This window comes from Antechinus flavipes, chromosome 6 (genome assembly GCF_016432865.1).
Source record: "Antechinus flavipes isolate AdamAnt ecotype Samford, QLD, Australia chromosome 6, AdamAnt_v2, whole genome shotgun sequence".
NCBI lineage: Eukaryota > Metazoa > Chordata > Mammalia > Dasyuromorphia > Dasyuridae > Antechinus > Antechinus flavipes.
The window spans coordinates 114,870,974-114,895,036 of NC_067403.1; positions in this window are offsets into that span (position 1 = coordinate 114,870,974).

A 24,063-nucleotide genomic window follows, 5' to 3' on the forward strand; every position below is an offset into this window, starting at 1 on the left:
ATAAATTTAAGGGATTTACAAATTGAAAGTGTCTACATGATTAAAAGCATTCATCAGTGAAATAAACTAATTTGTGATATATTAAACATCATCAAATCACTTAATCAATAAATTTTTATTGTGTCTCCTAGTTTCATCCTACCATGTTAGATCACAGAGATAAAAAGGACAAAGAGACAATTGTTCCTATCTTCAGGGATAGTATAAAAGGTATATACATATGCATATATATACATATGCATATGTGTATATGCATATTCATATATTTATATATACTCAGATATAGCACCTTCTCTGCAATTTATAATTTTAATTAATTTTCTGATGGTACTGGGAGATTAAGTAACTTGCTCACCATTATATAGTATATGTCAAAGTATCAGAGGCTAGACTTGAACATATGTGTTTATGTATATAACTGATATTTATCCATTTTGCCACTGTCTTTTTATATGATTATGGAATTACACAAAATACACACAAATACACAAAAGAAGGTAAGAAACAATAATTTTATGAAGATGAGAAGCTTTTGGTATTTGAAATATTATTAAAAAAGTATTTGATGTCATTTGATACTTAAAATGGTTTTGAAAAGAATATTTCTTTTTTAGAAAGGCAATCATTATAGGTATAAGGGAGAGATTGTGCAAAGATATGTATACTGGAGGTGACTTTTATGTGTGAAGAAGAGCAATCAGACAATTTCTATGTAGTAAGAGGAGGAACTACTTAGGTATCTACTTACCTTCTTTTTTTTATTCCTTAATTTTAAATACATTCAACTCATTTCCTTTCAAGCATTTATTACACATTAAACTCCTTACTAGATATCATGAATGCACAAGTATATATAATATGATCCCTGCCAACAAGTTTTTACTTTTTAGAAAAGCTAAGGAAATGAAATCTGTTTGTCACAATGATAGAACTATTTTATTTATAATGAGAGGACAGGGTCTGAAGTATGACTTGCTGTTTCTTATTTTTTTAATTCAAATTTTTACGATCATGTTTAATTCTCACTCCCTATGGGTAAAATAAGGAGATTAAATTAGATGATCTCCAAATTCCTTTCTAATTCATTATTTCATAATCTTTTTCTAGGAAATCAAGACTTAGTGTACCTTTCTCAATTTCTAAAATATATTTCCATATTTTGTGATTTTTCATAAATCACTGACAATATCTGAACAATTATATCTGTAAGTTCTTTGAATAGTTCATCTGGAACAGATAATCTGTGTTCATCAGTCAGCTAGGTGCTCTCTTATTACTCCCTTACTTATCTTCAGCATTATTTCTTTGATAGCTATTTTCATTGTATGTCCTCAAATACATTTTGCTTGGACAGAGTATTTATCACTTATGTAAATTATGTTCATGATCATGGAGGTTTACTTAGGTGTAGTTTTACTGAAGTATGAAAAATATTTTTTAACTCTCACCTATTATTTTGCAAGGGAGACTTAAATTCCTGCCTGAAGGAGAATAAGAGACTGAAGCCACAAGACTGAACTATTCTCATATTTTCAGATAAAATATCAGAAGAAATACCAGATTAAAATTAAACTTTTCTGCCAACTGAAATGTTGCTAGTCTATGAGAAATTATATTTAGATTTGTCAATTTTCCTTCTCCCTAGCTCTTTAAAAAAGAAATCAAAGTATATTCAAAGGTTTTATTCCTATGAAAAAAGGAATAATTGTTACAAGAAAGAAAACTTGTTACAACTACTGAACAGTAAATAAACATATTTATCTAAGGCATTAGGAAACAGAAATCAGAGAAGCTATTCACATATATATATATATATATATATATATATATATATATATATAGTAGTGTGTACATATGTGTGTGTATATATATATATATATATCACTATACTAAAAAAATTCTGAGTGAATGTGTTGTCATAGAAGGAATAAGATATCTTAGCTCAACCAAAAGAAGGAAAAACATGTTGCTAGATCCCATCTAAGGGAAAATTTCCAAAGTCTTTTGCATTTAAGATTTAAAATCTTAAATGATTTTAGATCTGGTTTAAATGATTTAGATTTGGAACCACAAAGTTCCAAAGTCAGTGTGGTAAACTGACAAGCAGGGACATATTGAAATATCAGGTCTTCTATATATTTGCATTTTTCCAAAGTCTTTCTTGCTTGACAGAAGGAGGTAAACAATTTCTTCTCCCATGTGTTCACTATTTTCACTGCCATACCTCATGGAGGCACCCAACATGGAACAATCATTCCCTCCATTAATGGGGAGAGTCTTATGAAAATACACTAGTCCTGGATGTAGCAAATTTAAAACAATACTATAAAGCAGTGATTATCAAAACCATTTAGTACTGGCTAAGAAATACAGCAGTTGATCAGTGTAATAGGTTAGGTTCATAGAACAAAATAATGGCAACAGCAATCCAGTATTTGACAAACCCAAAGACCCAAGTTTTTGGGATAAAAATTCACTATTTGACAAAAATTGCTGGGAAAATTGGAAACTAGAATGGCAGAAACTAGGCATTGAGCTACACCTAATACCATATACCAAAATAATGTTGAAATGGGTTCATGAGATAGATATAAAGAATGATATAAACAAATTAAAAGAACAAAGGATAATTTACCTCTCGGATCTGTGGAGGAGAAAGGAATTTGTGACCAAAGAAGAATTAGAGATCATTGTTGATCACAAAATAGATAATTTTGATAATATTAAGTTAAAAGGTTTTTATACGAACAAAACTAATGCAGACAAGATTATAATGGAAGCAATAAATGATGAAAGCATTTTTACAGTTAAAGGTTCTAATAAAGGACTCATTTCTTTTTTTATACCTTTTTATTTACAAAATATATGCATGAGTAATTTTTCAGCATTGACCCTTGAAAAACGTTCTGTTCCAACTTTTGCCCTCCTTTCCTCCACTCCCTCCCCCAGATGGCAGGTAAACCAATACATGTCAACTGTGTTAAAATATATGTTAAATAGAATATGTGTGTGTGTGTGTGTGTGTGTGTGTGTGTGTGTGTATCCATACAGTTATTTTGCTACACAAGAAAAATCAGACTTAGAAATAAGGTAAAATTAATCTGAGAAGGAAATCACAAATACAAGCAAAAAAACCCAAAAAAACAGAGGGATTGGAAATGCTATGTTGTGGTTCACTTTCATTTCCCAGAGTTCTTTCACTGGATATAGCAGATTCTCTTCATTATTGAACAAATGGAACTGATTTGGTTCATCTCATTGTTGCAGAGAATCATGTCCATCAGAATTAATCATCATATAGTATTGTTATTGTAGTATATAATGATCTCCTAGTCCTGTTAATTTCACTCAGCATCAGTTCATGTAAGTCTTTGCAAGCCTCTCTTTATTCATCCTACTGGTCATTTTTTTTTACAGACCAATAATATTTTATAACATGAATATACCGAAATTTATTCAGCCATTCTCCAATTGATGGGCATCCATTCAATTTCCAGTTTCTAGTCACTATAAAAAGGGCTTTCACACCCTTTTGCACACACAGGTCCCTTTCCCTTCTTTAAGATCTCTTTGGAATATAAGCCCAGTAGTAACACTGCTGGATCAAAGGGTATAACACAGTTTGATAACTTTTTGAACATAGTTCCAAATTGTTGTCCAGAATGGGTGGATGTCTTCACAATTCCATCAGCAATGTATCAGTGTCCTAGTTTTCCCACATCCCCTCCAACATTTAGCATTATCTTTTCCTGTCATCTTAGCCAATCTCAGAGATGTTTAGTGGTATCTTAGAGTTGTCTTAATTTGCATTTATCTGATTAATAATGACATGGAACATCTTTTCATATGGCTGGAAAGTTTCAATTTCTTTATTTGAAAATTGTCTGGTCATATCATTTAGCCATTATCAATTGGAGAATTGCTTGATTTCTTATAAATTAGAGTCAATTCTCTATATATATTAGAATGAGACCTTTACAGAACCTTTGACTGTAAAATGTTTTCCCAGGTTATTGTATCCTTTCTAATACTGTCTGCATTACTTTTGTTTGTACAAAAGCCTTTTAATTTGATATAATCACAATTTTGTATTTTGTGATTAATAATCATCTCTAGTTCTTCTTTGGTCACAAATTCCTTCCTCCTTCATAGGTCTGAGAGGTAAATTATACTATGTTCTTCTAATTTATTTATAATCTAATTCTTTATGCATAAATCATGACTCCATTTTGACCTTATCTTGGTGTATGGTGTTAAATGTGAGTCAGTGGCTAGTTTCTGACATATTAATTTCCAATTTTCCCAGCAGTTTTTATCAAATAGTTAATTCTTGTCCCAAAAGCTGAGGTCTTTGGGTTTGTCAAACACTAGATTGCCATAGTTATTGACTATTTTGTTCTGTGAATCTAACCTATTCCACTGATCAACTAGTCTGTTTCCTAGCCAATATCAAATGGTTTTGGTGACTGTGGGTTTATAATATAGTCTTAGATCTGGTACAGCTAGGCCACCTTTATTTGATTTTTTTCATTAGTTCCCTTGAAAATCTTGACCTTTTGTTCTTCCACATGAATTTTATTTTTATTTTTTCTACACCACTAAAATAGATTTTTGGAAGTCTAATTGGCATAGCACTAAATAAATAGATTAGTTTAGGTAGTATTGTCATCTTTATTATATTTGCTTGACGTATCCAAAAACATTTAATATTTTTTTTTTGCAGTTGGTTAGATCTGACTTTATTTGTGTGGAAAGTGTTTTGTAGTTTTGTTCATATAGTTCCTGATTTTCCCTTAGCAGATAGATTCCTAAATAGTTTATACTATTGGTAGTTATTTTAAATGGAATTTCTCTTTGTAACTCTAACTGTTGGATTTTGTTAGTGATATGTAAGGATGCTGATGATTTATTCTTTTGTTTTTTTAATATTTTATTTTATAATAACTTTATATTGACAGAATCCATGCCAGGGTAATTTTTTTTACAACATTGTCTCTTGCACTTGTTTCTGTTCCAATTTTTCCCCTCCCTCCCTCCAACCCCTCCCCTAGATGACAAGCGGTCCTATATATGTTAGATATATTGCAGTATATCCTAGATACAATATATGTTTGCAGAACCAAACAGTTCTCTTGTTGCACAGGGAGAATTGGATTCAGAAGGTAAAAATAACCCGCGAAGAAAAACAAAAATGCAAATAGTTCACATTCCTTTCCCAGTGTTCTTTGTTTGGGTGTAGCTGCTTCTGTCCATCATTTATCAATTGAAACTCAGGTCTCTTTGTCAAAGAAATCCACTTCCATCAGAATACATCCTCATACAATATCGTTGTTGAAGTGTATAATGATCTCCTGGTTCTGCTCATTTCACTCAGCATCAGTTCCTGTAAGTCTCTCCAAGACTCTCTGTATTCATCCTGCTGGTCATTTCTTACAGAACAATAATATTCCAGAACATTCATATACCACAATTTACCCAGCCATTCTCCAATTGATGGGCATCCATTCAATTTCCAGTTTCTAGCCACTACAAACAGGGCTGCCACAAACATTTTGGCACATATAGGTCCCTTTCCTTTCTTTAGTATCTCTTTGGGGTATAAGCCCAGTAGTAGCACTGCTGGATCAAAAGGTATGCACAGTTTGATAACTTTTTGGGCATAATTCCAGATTGCTCTCCAGAATGGTTGGATTTGTTCACAACTCCACCAAAAATGGGATGCTGATGATTTGTGTAAGTTTATTTTGTATCCTGTAACTTTGCTAAAGGTGTGGATTATTTCTAATAGCTTTTTAGTAGAATCTCTGGGTTCCCTAAGTACACCATCATATCAACTGCAAAGAATGATAATTTGGTTTCCTCATTACCTATTCTAATTCCTTTAATCTCTTTATTAACTCACTGCTGAAACTAGGATTACTAATATAATATTCAATAGTAATGGTGATACTGGGCAACTTTATTTCACTCCTGATCTTATTGGGAATGGTTCCAGTTTATCCCCATTATATATGATGATTACTGATTGTTTTAAATAGATGCTCCTGACCACTTTAAGGAAAATTCCATTTATTCCTATACTCTCAAGTATTTTCAATACGAATGGATTTGGATTTTATCAAATGCTTTTTTGGCATCTATTGAGATGATCATATGGTTTTTGTTAATTTAGTTATTGATATAGTCAATTATACCAGTAGTTTTCCTAATTTTGAACCAGCCTTGCATTCCTAGTATAAATCTTACTTAGTTGTGGTGTATGTTGCTGGAGATGATTTTCTGTAATCTTTTTGCTAATATTTCATTCAAGATTTTTGCATCAATATTCATTTGGGAGATTGGTCTGTAATTTTCCTTCTCTATTTTCAACATACCTGGTTAGATATCAGTACCATGTCTGTGTCATAAAAGGAATTTGGTAGAAGTCCTTTATTCCCTATTTTTTCAAATAGTTTATATAAGATAGGAGTTAATTGTTCTTTAAATGTTTCATAGAATTCACATGTAAATCCATCTGGTTCTGGGGATTTTTCTTAGGGAGTTGATTAATAGCTTGTTCTATTCCTTTTTTCTAAAATTGAATTATTTAAGCAATTTACTTCCTCCTCTCTTAATCTGAGAAGTTTATATTTTTGAAAGTAGTCATCCATTTCACTTAAGTTTTTTAATTTGTTGGCATAAAGTTGGGCAAAGTAACTCCTAATTATTGCTCTAATTTCTTCTTCATTGGTGGAAAGTTCTTCCTTTTCATTTTTAAGACTAACAACTTCATTTTCCTCTTTCCTTTTTTCTAGCCATATTTACCAAAGATTTATCTATTTTGTTTGTTTTTTTCATAAAACCAATTCTTAGTTTTATTTATTTGATTTTTTTTTTTTACTTTCAATTTTATTAATCTCTCCTTTTAATTTTAAAATTTCAAGTTTAGTATTTGGGGGTTTTTAATTTGCTCTTTTTCTAGCTTTTTAAGTTGCAAGTGCAATTCATTGATCTTCTCTTTCTTTATTTTATTAAAGTAAGCCTCTAAAGATACAAAGTTTCCCTTTATTACCACTTTGGCTGCATTCCATAAATTTTGGTATGATGTCTCCTCATCATTATCTTGAGTCATCTTGATTCCATCAATTGATAAATGAAGAAGTTAGAATCTTCTAATATCTGGTATTCTAATTGCCCTTCCACAGTTAGATCTCTATCCATTATGAGTGAGACTGAAACTTTGAGTCATTTACTTGTGAGTGTAAGCAGAACCAGTTATTAACAGAACTGGGATTAGAACTCAGACCTCCTGATTCCCCATCCTGTGGCCTTTGTATAATGTAACTTTACTTTTACTATGAATTCTGGATCTTGAAAAATACTTCCAGTCTTTGATGTTAAGTTATTAAATTTAAACAAGCAAATACAAATAATGTCTATATTTAAAGAAACAATAAAGCTACATGGTAATGGTAATGAGATACTTCCCTTCCCTCCCCATTTCTTATAGTCATTATTTACAAATAGAACTTTGATACTCTTTTAGTCAGCTTCTTGGAACTTTTATATCTAAGCTCTGGCTAGTTCCTAAAGTAAAATTTGGGTAAGACCTTAGTGTCATCTATTCCAATTTATACCAAATAATACAAATTGTATAATGTGCAAAAATGTGTAAAAAATATCATCCAAGTAAAGCCACAGAAGATATAGAATGAGCTAAGAACAAATTATTTTCCCCTCATATGTGTGTGTATGTGTGTGTGTGGGGGTGTTTACACACACACACACACACACACACATATACATATGCACAAATTGTTATTATCTTATTGAAAGTGGGAAAGAAAAATAATCTGTTTGTTTCTTTATCTTTGTTTAAGAAGTGGGGGAGAGGGTTAGCTCAAATTCACAACTATTATTTACATCCATCCATACCTTCTTCAGAACTTTGGTTAGGTTTACTCATTAACAAGTCCATGATCAACTTTGTTTATTGAGTGTGGAGACATAGATTGGATATGAATGGAAAAGGTGATGAGAGGACGACTGCTATTTTCATTTAAAAGGTTCAACCATTTTCATTAGTGCACTTAAAAATCAATAATATATTACTTGGAACATCAAACAATGTGCAATTGATCAGCTTTTATCAAAGAAAAAATTATAAGTCTAAAACATATTAAACTACTCCTTGGCAATAAAATTCATATCAAGGATGATCTTATTTTTTAAAGTAAGTTGATGGAATATATATAGATATAGATATAAATGTAGATATAGATATAGATAGATATATAGATATATATAGATAGATAGTATTATTTTAGTTGCTAAAAGCATGTTGATTTATAGCTCATTGATTATAGTTTTTACAATTCAAATACTTCATTCATTTAAAGTTTATCTATAGTTTAAGTGAAATCATTCCTTTCCCACTTTCTGGCCAATATCCAGATTAATTTACAACAAATTCACACTAAATATGCAGTAAATAGCTCACCCTCATGCCATTTTTCAGAAATGTTAATCTCATTGACACAAGTAGGAAACGCTTTATATTCAAACATCTTTCAATAATTGTGCCAAAACTAATGTTTGTCCAATATTAAATGGAAGAGAAAATACTAGTAACAAGTATAAAGATAGGAATATATTTCTACCCTAATAACTAGTGTTAGTACTAATAACTAGTAACAAGTATAGATTCCTATTTCATCTCCCTCAAGAATTTTATTAATATACTCTTTTATCTCTCAAATTCTATACATTGCTTTATGGAGCATCTCCTCCCTAAGTCACAATAGGGACTTTAAATTACTTCAATGATTTATATATATTTTGTGACGGACTTAGTTGATTATGTAAATAAGATTTTAAAAAACTCAGCTAAAATAGTTTAATATGAAAAATAAGCATTTGTATAAACATACTTAAATACAAAAGTATTTTATTATTATTAAGAATCACTACTTAACTCATTCATATAAGAGATTGCATAGCCTTTTAATTTTGGGAAATAAAAATATAAGGCAGAAATGGAATCCTTGCTAATAAGAAAACCTGAGGCACCTGAATTACTTGAACTCAGGAATTCTGCACTACAAAAAAGCTAAAGCCTATTGTATAGGCACACTAAATTTGACACTGAGGTTTAAAATCCCTTCCTAGGAATGGGAGGTCATACAGCTGCATATGGTGGGGTAAATCCACCCAAATTAAAAACAGAATAGGTGAAACCAGACATGTAAAATTGAATGGAATGAGCTATAATTGGTTACTCCATTACCACCTTAGATAGGATACAGAGATCCAATCTCAAAATAAATAAATAGATAAAATTGACACTATATAATTCCAGACATACAACTCTATCATGGACAATGGGACAAAAGGGTATTAGTCCAAGATCTAGAAGACCAATAAATCCCCTTCTGTTAATTATTGAGTAATTGGAATGGGGCCTTTAAGCTCCCAGGCTCTCAATTTCCTCAAATATAAAAGGAGGCAGTTCAATCAGCTTGTTTCTGAGATTCCTTCTTTCTCTAAATCTCTGCACTTATGGTTTACTTATTGATATTCCTGATCTGTTACAGTAGTCTCATGAAACCAGCCATGACACCAGAAAATTTTTATCTTGCTAATAATTTATTCAGATGTATATGCTGAATGAGAGAATTGAAAGGAGCATAACAATCACTTAAGTTGTATAATGTGATGCAGTGGAAATATGTCAGGGGAGATATATGTTTGAGTACTGTTTCAGCTACTTATTAATGGGAGCATTGGCAAATAAATTAACCTTTAAGTACCTCAACTTCATCAGTAATGAAAAGAGGATTAAAATAGTTCCAAAGTATGTAAAAATACTTTATAAGTACAAAAAAAAAAACTTACCTCTAGAATTATTTTGAGAATCTTAAAAATTATAATATATAAAAAGAAAAAGGAAAAGGAAAAGAAGGGAATAAGTATTTATTAAATTGCTTTTTTGAGGTACAGTCATTTGTGACATCATTTGAGGTTTTCTTGGCAAAGATACTGGAGTGGTTTGGCATTTCCTTCTCTGGCTCAGGGTTAAGTGACTTACTTAAGGCCATATAGCTACTATCTGAGTCCAGAGAAGTTAAGCCTTCTTAATTCCAGGTTCAGTGCTTTTTTCACCGTGTTTACTAGCTGTCCAAAGAAATTGTTAAGTACTTTTTACGTACTAAGCTTGGTGCTAAGACACACCTTAGAAATTTTAGCCCCTTGTCTCTATATGATTGTTCGCTGTTTTATGAAAATTATTTTTAAAACTGAGTCATGATAAATTGAATAACTTCATTTCTACAAAATTTTATTATGTACAAATCATTTAACCTTTCTGGGATTCAGTTTTCACAAATATAATGAAGGAGCAAAAATAGATGACTTCTGAGATTTTGCTAAGCACTAAGTCTATGATCTTATAGCAGTTAATTTTCCTTCTAACTTTCGTTTTATGATACTATGATCCTAAAATTCTATTATGTGCCAAACACTGTGTGAGGCATTAGGGTTACGCATACACAATATGGCTTTTACTTCCCTTAACTAACTTACATTTATACAAAACATATTATACTACCATAGAGTTGGACAAGGGGAAAAATCATTCTTTCAATAAATATTTTTTAGTTTTTTTTTAATAGCTTTTTATTTACAACTTATATGCATGGGTAATTTTACAGCATTGGCAATTGCCAAACCTTTTGTTCCAATTTTTCCCCTCCTTACCCACACCCCCTCCCCTAGATGGCAGGTAGACCAATACATGGTAAATATGTTAAAGTATAAATTAAATACAAAATAAGTATACATGTCTAAACAGTTATTTTGCTGTACAAAAAGAATTGGACTCTGAAATAGTGTACAATTAGCCTGTGAAAGAAATCAAAAATGCAGGTGGACAAAAATATAGGGATTGGGAATTCTATATAATGGTTCTTAGTCATCTTGCAGAGTTCTTTCACTGTGTGTAGCTGGTTCAATTAATCACTTCTCCATTGGAACTGATTTAGTTCATCTCTCAATAAATATTCTTAAAGAACATATTAGTTGTTTAGCATTGTACTGGGGGCTGGAGGAAGACACATGAAAGACATTTAAAATATTTCTAAATGCAAGAAAAATACTGTCTTACAAGGGAAAAAACAAAAATACAATAAAAAGTTAAAATGAAATTTTAAGAAACACTGCCTGCAGAAATCGGTAAGAGATAAATGTTAGCCAAAACGAATAGTCTGATGAACCACCAATCAGCTAATTTAGCAGATTTAAAGCAACACCATGCATCAGGCAAGGAATACATCCTGAGCAATGACTTGGAGGCAACGTTGAGCACTTGAGATATATAAGATAAAAAAAATTATCCTATTTATAAAAATCTGCAGAACCACAATTGTAAATCCTCATCCAGAATCATACTAATTTTCATTAAATCTCAAAGTTAACAAAGACAGAAATCAAGCCAAAAGTCTTTCACTAATTAAATAAAGGAAAAAATTCTGTGTTGTCTAGCCATTATTATGTTCAATTTGTTTCCTCAGAACCCACCCATTCATCCATCCATCCAATCATGCATCTATTGATTAATCTATCCATCCATTCATTCAATGCCTGTTTTTCTAGAACTGAACAGTACCTCAAAAATATACAAAGGATATTTGTGGTCATTAATTCTTATGTATCCTTATACTAGATGTTGGAATAAATGAAGATAAAAATCAAGATTCATTTCCCTCAAGGAGCTGAAAATATTGGGGAAGGGACACATTGTTTAAAAAAAAAAACTTTAAATAACTACGTGTGTAGGTATACATACCTACACACATAATTATAAATAATTAGGCTACATTTATTTAGCTCTGATATGGGGAAGTTGAAGTATTCCACTAATATGACTTTACTGTCTATTTCTATAACTCATTTAACTTTGCCTTTAAAATTTGACTTGCTATGACATTGGATGTGTATGTTTCATACTGACATAATTACATTGTGTTGCCTTTTAGCAAGATGCAGTTTTCCTACTTTGTGTTTCAAAATAAATCCATTTTATTTTGTTGTGAATGAAACCATGATTATTTTTTTAAATTTTGGCTGAAGCATAATTAGTTCAGCTTCAAACCCTTTTTTCAACTCTGTATGTCTTTCTGTTTCAAATTGTATACAAAATATTTTTTTAAAATCTGGTTTCTAAACCATTTTGCCCAGGCTCTAAGCCATGAAGCAGGAATGGGCCTAGGGACTTATGAATCAATGGAAGTATTGGGAATTTCTAGACATCTAAACCCAGAGACACCAAAGAGGACTTGGAAATTTAGCAGAAAAGGCTTATGTCAACAGGGTAGGAGTCCAGCATGCAATCTCAGTGCAGACTGTGTCAGAGCAGGTCTGGCCCCAGGCCTAAGCCCAAAGTCAGCAAAGCAGATTTGTTGATCATACAGCTACAATAAGGTGGGGGCACTCCTAACAGCTCCAGGGAAGAAAAAAAAAAGCCTTGCAGTAAGGTTCCCACAAGGATCTTTGAAAACACCTGCATAAAAGTAAAAAAGCTTCCATTCTGGCAACAATTTTTTTTTAAACCAAGAGTTAAATGCCATGTTATAAACTAAGAAAATAAGCAGACAACAGAAAAAGTTTCTGACCATTGAAAGTTATGGTGGTAATCAAGATCAAAACACACCCAGAAGATGATAAAATATGTCTTCCTGATTCTGAGTCAAGTTCTTTATATATGTTATGCAGATTGTCTCTTGTGTGATATGTTATTTGAGCTATTGAGGGTATATTATTTGTGGGTATGAATTACTCTTGAAATTTTATCCATGAATTATTCCATATCACTAAATTAAGATGGAAAGAAGGAATGGGGGACAAAGAGAAAGACAGAAAAAGGAGAGAAAGGAGAGCGAGAGCGAGAGAGAGAGAGAGAGAGAGAGGATGGAAGGAAGTAAAAGGGATGGAGGGAGGAAAAGAGAAAGGGAAAGAAAGGGAAAGTTTTTTTTTTCTTGTTTCTTGTTCAGGGAAACATGATGTCAAAATAACCATCCTTAAGGGGAAAGAAGACATGTGTTATATGAAGAGATAGAGTTAACAATACATACATACATTCATACATACATATATATATATGTGTGTGTGTGTGTATTATATATATATGCAAAGCAACAACTAATACTAACTCCAGTCTATATGAATTCAAACAGCAATTTTGCGTTCATTTTGAAATGATTTGAAGTAATGATTTGGCTATAGAAGAAGAAAATTATTTAAGTAATACCTAAAGGAATGAAGAAATAAATCAAAGTTCAATATTTATAAGGTCCAATTTAATGACATGATTGTTATTTCAGAAATCTGTATAGAGAGCTTTCCCCTAAGCACTATTTTTTCAAATAATAATGCAAGAAACATTGAGTTTTTTTTTATTATTTCCCACTGATTCAAGCCCTCACATTTTTCCAAAATTGTTTTTCAGTCACATAAATATACTGAACCATCACCATGGAATATAACAAGCATTGTTAAAATTTTAAGGAAGACTCTTTGGCAATGAGAAAAATCAGGAAAATATGAAGTATGGGATAGACAGAGGCTAAAAAGAATTCTTTCCTATTTTGCCTCTTGCTGACTAGAGCTCCACAAGGTGATAAGACTGAGAGTTGTACACAGACAACAACCCTTTCTTTACATGAAGATAAGTTATTTCCAGTCAGAAATAGCTTATTTTCAAATAAGATGTCTCTTGCACAAACACATCCAAATTTAAATGACCACACCAGATGTGACTACAGAGATAACTTTGTTCAGTGATCTGCTGAGCACTGACATTAAGCCAGGTGTAAAACTTGTGCTCACCTAAAGTGTTCCCAAGTTTTGTAGAAATTATCCCTTTTTTTTTTTTGATATTTCAATTGTTTATTTCTTTTTAAATAGCTTTTTATTCACAAGTTATATAAGTTATATGTATGGGTAATTTTACAGCATTGACAATTGCCAAACCTTTTGTTCCAATTTTTCCCCTCCTTCCCTTCACCCCCTCCCCTAGATGGCAGGATGACCAGTACATGTTAAATATATTAAAGTACAAATTAGATACACAATAAGTATACATGATCAAACTGTTATTTTGCTGTACAAAAAGAATCAAACTCTGAAATATTGTACAATTAGCCTGCGAAAGAAATCCAAAATGCAGGCAGGCAAAAATATTGGGATTTGGGAAGTCAATGTAATGGTTCTTAGTCATCTCCCAGAGTCCTTTCACTGGGCATAGCTAGTTCAGTTCATTACTGCTCCATTGGATCTGATTTGGTTTATCTCATTGCTGAAGATGGCCAGGTCCATCAGAATTGATCATCATATAGTATTGTTGTTGAAGTATATGATGATCTCCTGGCCCTGCTCGTTTCACTCAGCATAACTTCATGTAAGTCTCTCCAGGCCTTTCTGAAATCATCCTGTTGGTCATTTCTTACCGAGCAATAATATTCCACAATAATACCACAATTTATTCAGTCATTCTCCAATTGATGGGCATCCATTCATTTTCCAGCTTCTGGCCACTACAAACAGGGCTGCCACAAACATTTTGGCACATCCAGGTCCCTTTCTCTTCTTTAGTATCTCTCTTTGGGGTATAAGCCCAGTAGAAACACTGCTGGATCAAAGGGTATGCACTGTCTGATAACTTTTTGAGCATAGTTCCAAATTGCTCTCCAGAATGGCTGGATGTGTTCACAATTCCACCAACAATGCACCAGTGTCCCTGTTTTCCTACATCCCCTCCAACATTCCGCATTATCTTTCCCTGTCATTCTAGCCAATCTGACAGCTGTGTAGCAGTGTCTTAGAATTGTCTTAATTTGCATTTCTCTGATTAATAATGATTTGGAGCATCTTTTCATATGGCTATAAATAGTTTCAATTTCTTCATCTGAGAATTGTCTGTTCATATCCTTTGACCATTTATCAATTGGAGAATGGTTTGATTTCTTATAGATTAGAGTCAATTCTCTATATATTTTGGAAATTGACAATATCTTGTCAGTAGGGATTGAAGGAGTCCTACCAAACTCCTTTTATGACACAGATATGGTACTGATACCTAAACCAGGTAGGCTGAAAACAGAGAAAGAAAATTATAGACCAATCTCCCTAATGAATATTGATGCTAAAATCTTAAATAAAATATTAGCAAAAAGATTACAGAAAATCATCCCCAGGATAATACACTATGACCAAGTAGGATTTATACCAGGAATGCAGGGCTGGTTCAATACTAGGAAAACTATTAACATAATTGACTATATCAACAACCAACCAAACAAAAACCATATGATCATTTCAATAGATGCAGAAAAAGCATTTGATAAAATCCAACAGCCATTCCTAATAAAAACACTTGAGAGCATAGGAATAAAAGGACTTTTCCTTAAAATAGTTAGGAGCATATATTTTAAACCTTCAGTTCCACTTGTCAGTGGAAAAAAAGAAGTTCACAGAAGGGTTTTTAAAAAACATTTTGGCTGCACATGCTAATAAACAATGACACATGGTGATTTGGGAGAAGCTGTAATTTAATCTAATTTCTCCACAGAAGGAAAAGGTAAATTCTCCACCTACATGTACCAGAAAAAAAAGGAGATGAGGAAAAATTTAGTGTAATAACAGAATCATTGGCTTCTAGCATATGCTTTTTATTATTATTATTATCCAAGTATAGTACTTTATTGATTATTTTAAAAGACGATTTTAATAGACTGATCTTGTAAACACTAATCCTTTTTAATATGGAAGATGGGTATATAAGCATGAATTTTTCCCTTCAATTAGCAGTATTTTATTTTTCCAATGACAAGTAAAGATAATTTTCAACATTCATTTTTGTAAAACTGTGAGTTCCAAATTTTTCTATCTCTTCCCCATTTCTTCTCCCTCTCCAATACAAAAAAAGCAATACAATATAGGCTATGCATAAACAATCATGTTAAACATATTTCCATATTAGTGTTCCTGTGAAAGGAAAATCAGAACAAAAGGGATAGACAGAGGCTAAAAAGAATTCTTTCCTATTTTGCCTCTTGCTGACTAGAGCTCCACAAGGTGATAAGACTGAGAGTTGTACACAGACAACAACCCTTTCTTTACATGAAGATAAGTTATTTCCAGTCAGAAATAGCTTATTTTCAAATAAGATGTCTCTTGCACAAACACATCCAAATTTAAATGACCACACCAGATGTGACTACAGAGATAACTTTGTTCAGTGATCTGCTGAGCACTGACATTAAGCCAGGTGTAAAACTTGTGCTCACCTAAAGTGTTCCCAAGTTTTGTAGAAATTATCCTATGCAGAATGAGGCAGGAAACAGGATCCTCTATTGGTAAGGAAGTTCTCTGTATGCCCCTATTTACAGATGGCAACCATAATATGATGCTGAACATCCTTCCTTGGTACAAACAATTGAGTTTAGTCTCTGAGAATCAGCCACCTGGATCTGCATTTAGATCTCCATGAGACATCATCAACATTAAAATCCCCGTTTTGAGATGCTTAGTGTCAGGTATGCCTAGCATTATGGAATTCAGGCACAGACTCACATAGCCAAAGAACATACACACATTTTAAGGACAGCTGACATATTTTTTTCCCAATAGACTTAATAGCCATGTCACATACAAAACAAAAGAGGAAAAGTGGCCATCATAACTGACATGTATGACTCTCTCTTTCTAGATTTGACCTTGTTGTTCTTCACACAGCTATCCTTTCCTCCCAGAAGATACCATTGGTCATTGGTTGAAAACAGGAAAGTCAACACATTCATAACATATCCATTTGCTAATAATCATTGGGAATTGTAGCATTTGTGAGCTTTAAATCTTATAACGTGAATACAGAGTTACTCACTCAATAAAATCTATATATCATTTACAGACTGGTTCCTAGTGCCAGTATAGCTTTTCCCCCCTGGAGACACGAGATCAAAATTACTTGACTAATATTTTCCCAAGTTACTTGAAAAGTTTATCATTATCATTATTATAATTATTATGTAATAATAGCAGTAGTAAATAAACCTGCTGTTCTTGAGGCATATAATCACATATTAAACCAACTCAGATTCACTCACCAAGTGTCCTTCATAGAGATTATGTAAGGTGGGAGTTATTACAGTTTTATTAAAGATGACATTATGATAAAAATGCTTAAGTAATTTTCTCAAAGCTAAATAAAAAGAAAGACATGTTAAAATAATCAAAGAATTTCCAGAAGCCCAGTAGAAACACTGCTGGATCAAAGGGTATGCACTGTCTGATAACTTTTTGAGCATAGTTCCAAATTGCTCTCCAGAATGGCTGGATGTGTTCACAATTCCACCAACAATGCACCAGTATCCCTGTTTTCCTACATCCCCTCCAACATTCCGCATTATCTTTCCCTGTCATTCTAGCCAATCTGACAGCTGTGTAGCAGTGTCTTAGAATTGTCTTAATTTGCATTTCTCTGATTAATAATGATTTGGAGCATCTTTTCATATGGCTATAAATAGTTTTAATTCCTTCATCTGAGAATTGTCTGTTCATATCCTTTGACCATTTATCAATTGGAGAATGGTTTGATTTCTTATAGATTAGAGTCAATTCTCTATATATTTTGGAAATTGACAATATCTTGTCAGTAGGGATTGAAGGAGTCCTACCAAACTCCTTTTATGACACAGATATGGTACTGATACCTAAACCAGGTAGGCTGAAAACAGAGAAAGAAAATTATAGACCAATCTCCCTAATGAATATTGATGCTAAAATCTTAAATAAAATATTAGCAAAAAGATTACAGAAAATCATCCCCAGGATAATACACTATGACCAAGTAGGATTTATACCAGGAATGCAGGGCTGGTTCAATACTAGGAAAACTATTAACATAATTGACTATATCAACAACCAACCAAACAAAAACCATATGATCATTTCAATAGATGCAGAAAAAGCATTTGATAAAATCCAACAGCCATTCCTAATAAAAACACTTGAGAGCATAGGAATAAAAGGACTTTTCCTTAAAATAGTTAGGAGCATATATTTTAAACCTTCAGTTCCACTTGTCAGTGGAAAAAAAGAAGTTCACAGAAGGGTTTTTAAAAAACATTTTGGCTGCACATGCTAATAATCAATGACACATGGTGATTTGGGAGAAGCTGTAATTTAATGTAATTTCTCCACAGAAGGAAAAGGTAAATTCTCCACCTACATGTACCAGAAAAAAAGGAGATGAGGAAAGATTTAGTGTAATAACAGAATCATTGGCTTCTAGCATATGCTTTTTATTATTATTATTATCCAAGTATAGTACTTTATTGATTATTTTTTAAAAAATTGATTATTGACGATTTTAATAGACTGATCTTGTAAACACTAATCCTTTTTAATATGGAAGATGGGTATATAAGCATGAATTTTTCCCTTCAATTAGCAGTATTTTATTTTTCCAATGACAAGTAAAGATAATTTTCAACATTCATTTTTGTAAAACTGTGAGTTCCAAATTTTTCTATCTCTTCCCCATTTCTTCTCCCTCTCCAATACAAAAAAAGCAATACAATATAGGCTATGCATAAACAATCATGTTAAACATATTTCCATATTAGTGTTCCTGTGAAAGGAAAATCAGAACAAAAGGGAAAAACACACACAAAAAAATTTTAAAAATGAAAATTGAATACTTTGACCTGAATTGAGACTCAATATTTTTGTGGAGATGTTTGACATTTTGCATCAAAAGTCTTTAGAAATTGTTTTAGCATCAATATTAAAGACCTAAATTTATCATAATTGATCATTGTACAATGTTGCAGAATGAACATAGCACAATGTGCTAATTCAGATCACTTCACTCAGCATCAGTTCCTGTAATTCTTCCCAGATTTCTATGAAATTATCCTGCTCATAATTTTTTATCACATGAGAGTAGTTGATGACATTCATATAACACAACTTGTTCAGACATTCCAGAATTCATGGTACTTCCCCTCCTAATTTCCAATTCTTTGCCATTATAAAAACAGAGCTATTAGGAGTGCTGGGAGTGGAGCCAAGATAATGAAATAAAGTCAGGAAGATGCTCAAATTCTCCCAGGCCTCTGAACAAAGTCTGATGGAATGAACGCATTTACCACCTCAATATAGATTGGAAGAACTTCAAGAAAGGTCAAGTCTTACTGGAGGTAAAAAGGGTGTTCAGCTCTGCTCGGATAGATTCAGGGAAAGCCAATGGAAGGGTCTTAAATCACAGGAAATAAACAACTATGACACTCAGGAGCAAATAAATGGGGCAGCTTTTAGTCTCAGCTCAGAAAGCAAAAAAAAAAAAAAAACAAAAAACAAAAAACAAAAAACAAAAAACAAGTTGTTTCCTGCACAGAGTAGGCAAAGCTAATTGCTACAAAAAACAAGGGGCCACTTGCTCAAAGCCCAGATGCAGAGCTGCACAGAAAGGTTGGGATGACATCACCTATACTCCAGGAGCAGAGCTCTACCTTAAAAGTAAATAAAAAGGAAATACCAAAAGAAAATAAAATTAGTCAGAAACAAAAAAGAACCTTGACCATAGAAAGCTACTCTGGTGACAGGGCAGACCAAAACAAAAATTCAGACAAGGACAGAATGTCTACAGAAGAAATTTCAGAGTGAGACAAATTGGTCTTGGACACAAAGTGGCTTCTTGCAACGGCAGAAAATGGCAGAAATTAGACATGGACCCATGACTAACTACACCAAGATAAAGTCAAAATGGGTTCATGATTTAGGCATAAAGAATGAGATTATAAATAAATTAGAAGAACATAGGATAATTTACTTCTCAGACCTGTGGAGGAGGAAGAAATTTGTGATTAAAGAAGAACTAGAGATCATTATTGATCACAAAATTAAAAAAAAAGTTTATATCAAATTAAAAAGTTTTTGTACAAGGAAAATTAATGCAGACAAGATTAGAAGGGAAACATTAAACTCAGAAAACATTTTTACAGTCAAAGGTTCTGATAAGGTCTGAATAGTAGGGCAGATGAAAGGGACAAATAGACTTTCGTTCATTTTTTCTCTCAAGGGAATGAAAATTCTGGGAGTTTGAGGATTTCTTCTGGAGAATAAATATAGATTATTTCAATACCAATGAGTTGGAATTGGAATAAACAGAAAATGTTGATGATGGTGGTTAGGCTGGCAATGTGAAATCAAGCTGATGTTTCTAATATATATATATCATTATATATTATATATTATTCAAAACATATAGAAAATTGATTCTAATTTATAAGAAAGCAAGCCATTCTCCAACTGATGAATGGTCAAAGGTTATTAATGGACTATTTTCAGAAGAAGAAATTGAAACTATTTCTAGCCATTTCATGGCTAGATGCTCATGAAGTCATAACAGGTGTGTAGTGTTATCTCAGAGCTGTCTTAATTTGCATTTTTCTGATTAATAATGACTTGGAGCATATTTTCATATGGCTAGAAATAGTTTCAATTTCTTCATCTGAGAATTGTCCGTTTATATCCTTTAACCATTCTTCAATTGGAGAATGGCTTGATTTCTTATAAATTAGAATCAATTTTCTATATATTTTGGAAATGAGGTCTTTATCAGAACCTTTGAATGTAAAAAAGGTTTTCTCAGTTTAATGTTTCCCTTCTAATCTTGTCTGCATTAATTTTCCTTGTACAAAAGCTTTTTAATTTGATATAAATTTTTTTTTTAATTTTGTGATCAATAATGATCTCTAGTTCTTCTTTTGTCACAAATTTCTTCCTCCTCCACAGGTCTGAGAAGTAAACTATCCTATGTTCTTCTAATTAATTTATAATCTCATTCTTTATGCCTAGGTCATGACCCCATTTTCACTTTATCTTGGTGTACAATGTTAGGTGAGGGTCCATGCCTAATTTCTGCCATACTAATTTCCAATTCTCCCAGCAGTTTTTATCAAACAATGAATTTTTATCTCAAAAGCTAGGGTCTTTGGATTTGTCAAACACTAGATTATTAAAATTGTTGATGATTTTGTACTGTGAACCAAAGCTATTCTACTGATTAACTAGTCTATTTATTAGCCAATACCAAATGGTTTTGGTGATCACAGCTTTATAATATAGTTTTAGATCTGGTAAAGCTAAGCCACCTTCATTTGATTTTTTATACATTTAGTTTCCTTGAAATTATTGACCTTTTATTCTTCTGGATAAATTTTGTTATGTTTTCTAGGTCATTAAAATAGTTTTTTGGGGGGAGTCTGGTACAGCACTAAATAAATAGATTAGTTTAGGTAGTATCATCATCTTTATCATATTTGCTCGACCTATCTAAGAGCACTTAATATTTTTCCACTTGTTTAGATCTGACTGTATTTGTGTGGAAAGTGTTTTGTAGTTTGCTCATATAGTTCCTGATGTTCCCTTGGCAGATAGATTCCCAAATATTTTATACTATTGGTAATTACTTTCAATGGAATTTCTCTTTGTATCTCTAAATGTTGGATTTTGTTAGTGATATATAAGAATGCTGATGATTTATGTAAGTTTATTTTGTATCCTGCAACTTTGCTAAAGTTGTGGATTATTTCTAATAGCTTTTGAATAGAATCTCTGGAGTTCTCTAAATATACCATCATATCATCAGCAAAGAATAATAATTTGGTTTCCTCATTACCTACTCTAATTCCTTTAATCTCTTTCTCAACTGTTATTGCTGAAGCTAGCATTTCTAATGCAATATTGAATAGTAATAGTGATAGAGGGCAACCTTGTTTCACTCCTGATCTTACTGGGAATGATTTCAGTTTATGCCCATTATATATGATGCTTACTGATTGTTTTAAATAGATGCTCTGACTACTTTAAGGAAAAGTCCATTTATTCCTATACTCTCAAGTATTTTTAATAGGAATGGATTTAGATTTTATCAAATGCTTTTTCTGCATCTATTGAGATGATTATATGGTTTTTATTAATTTAATTATTGAAATAGTCAATTATGCTAGTAGTTTCCCTAATTTTGAACCAGCCCTGCATTCCTAGTATAAATCCTACTTGATCATGGTGTATTACCCTGGGGATGATTTTCTGTAATCTTTTTGCTAATATTTTATATAAGATTTTTGCATCAATATTCATTAAGGAGATGGGTCTGTAATTTTCCTTCTCTATTTTTCAACCTACCTGGTTAGGTATCAGTACCACATCTGTGTCATAAAAGGAATTTGATAGAAGTCTTTCATTCCCTATTTTTTCAAATAGTTTATATAAGATAGGAGTTAATTGTTCTTTAAATGTTTGGTAGAATTCACATGTAAATCCATCTGTTCCTGGGGATTTTTTCTTAGAGAATTGATTAATAGCTTGTTCTATTTCTTTTTCTAAAATGGGACTATTTAAGCAATTTACTTCCTCCTCTGTTAATCTGGGAAATCTATATTTTTTAAAGTAATCATCCAATTCACTTAGATTTTCAAATTTATTGTCATATAATTCGGCAAAGTAACTCCTAATTATTGCTCTAATATCCTCTTCATTGGTGGAAAGTTCTCCCTTTTCATTTTTAAGACTAACAATTTGATTTTCCTCTTTCCTTTTTCTAATCAGATTTACCAAAAATTTATCTATTTTATTGTTTTTTCATAAAATCAACTCTTAGTTTTATTTATTAATTCAATAGTTTTTTTTAACTTTCAATTTTATCAATTTATCCTTTTAATTTTAGAATTTGAAGTTTGGTATTTGATTGTTTTTATTTTTTTTTTAATTTGTTCTTTTTCTAGCTTTTTAAATTGCAACCCCAATTCATTGATCTTCTCTATATTTTATTCCAGTAAGCTTCTAAAGATATAAAATGTCCCCTTATTACCACTTTGGCTACATCCCACAAATTTTGTCTCATTGTTGTCATTCTCTTGGGTGCAATTATTAATTGTGTCTATGATTTAATGTTTCACCCATTCATTCTTTAGGATAAGATTATTTAGTTTCCAATTACTTTTTTTTCTATTCACCCCTAGCTTTTTGTTGAATATAGTTTTTATTACATGATGATCTGAAAAGAATGCATTTACTTTTTCTGCCTTCCTGCATTTAATTTTGAAGTCTTTATGTCTTAATATATGGTCAATTTTTGTCTAGGTTCTATGAACTGCTGAGAAGAAAGTATACTCCATTCTGTCTCCATTCAATTTTCTCCAAAGATCTATCATACCTAACTTTTTTAATATTCTATTTACCTCTTTAACTTCTTTCTTATTTGTTTTGTGGTCTGATTTATCTAATTCTGAGAGTGCAAGGTTGAGATCTCCCATTATTATAGTTTTGCTATCTATTTCTTCTTACAACTTTCTTAACTTCTCCTTTAGGAATTTATATGCTATACCACTTGGTGCATATATGTTTAGTATTGATATTGCTTCATTTTTAATGCTATCCTTTAGCCAGATATAGTTTCCTTCCTTATCTCTTTTAATTAGATCAATTTTTGCTTTTGGTTGATCTGAGATAAGGATAGCTACCCCTGCTTTTTTTTTTTTTTTTTAATTTCACCTGAAGTATAGTACATTTTGCTCCAGCCTTTTACCTTTACTCTGTATATATCACTCTGCTTTAAATGTCATTCCTGTAAACAAGGTATTGTAGGATTCTGGCTTTTGATCCAGTCTGCTATCTGCCTTTGCGTTATGGGAGAGTTTATCCCATTCATATTTATGATTAAAACTACTAATACTGTATTTCCTGCCTCTTATTATCCCCAGATTATGCTTTTCTCTTTATTTCTCCTCTTACCCCCCTCCCCAGTATTAAATTTATGGGCACCATTTGCCTCAGGCAGCTCTCCCTCCTTATAATCCCTCCCACCCCCTTTGAGTCCCTTCCCCTTTCTTATACCTTTCCCTTATTACTCTTTTACTTTTCCCTTTTCTTCTCCCACTTTTTAATGAATTGAGAGAAGTTTATCTATAAACCAAATATGTCTATTATTTTTTTCTTTGAACCAAATCTGATGAGAGTAAG